A 623-nucleotide genomic window follows, 5' to 3' on the forward strand; every position below is an offset into this window, starting at 1 on the left:
ATCTTTGCCTTTGGGTATTATGGGGGCAAAGGTTTGAAGCGAATCCACACATCACATATCATTCATCTCTCTAGGGGTCAGGACCCTTGTTTCTCTGTCCATACCCGTCTGAAGGCGGAGAGTTCACCAGTCAAGGGTTTGTTCTTGATAGCGCATTGTATTTGTTCAATGACAAACACATGCAGTCTAGTTTTTTACTTTCATTAAGAGTAGAATACGAGTATATCTTACCACAATATACAATGTACATAATTGGCCTAGTGAAGATATGACATAGCATGTGTTCATTAATATGTTTATTTCAGTGTTTGAATCACAAGAACAAGTTCTACAAAGGTACTTCACAGAAGTGTTTGCTACAAAATCCCAAATAATAGAGTTTCAACAGAGTTTTTGCTATGTTTATTTACATTTTTGACTTGCTACACACCCCAAAAAGCACACAGAATTGTCTTGGTTTTACCCATTGTTGAGGACTAACCATGTTATGTTGATCAATTTGATAAGTGTTTACAAAGTATTACATTGTTAAAAACAAGTAGCAACTATGAAATCAAGTAATTCCACACAGTCTACACAAATAAAAACTCAAAGAAAAGATTTTATAAAAATGACAAAATGCC

Source organism: Hypomesus nipponensis, chromosome 10, assembly GCF_054491055.1.
Source record: "Hypomesus nipponensis isolate SF chromosome 10, ASM5449105v1, whole genome shotgun sequence".
Taxonomy (NCBI): Eukaryota; Metazoa; Chordata; class Actinopteri; order Osmeriformes; family Osmeridae; genus Hypomesus; species Hypomesus nipponensis.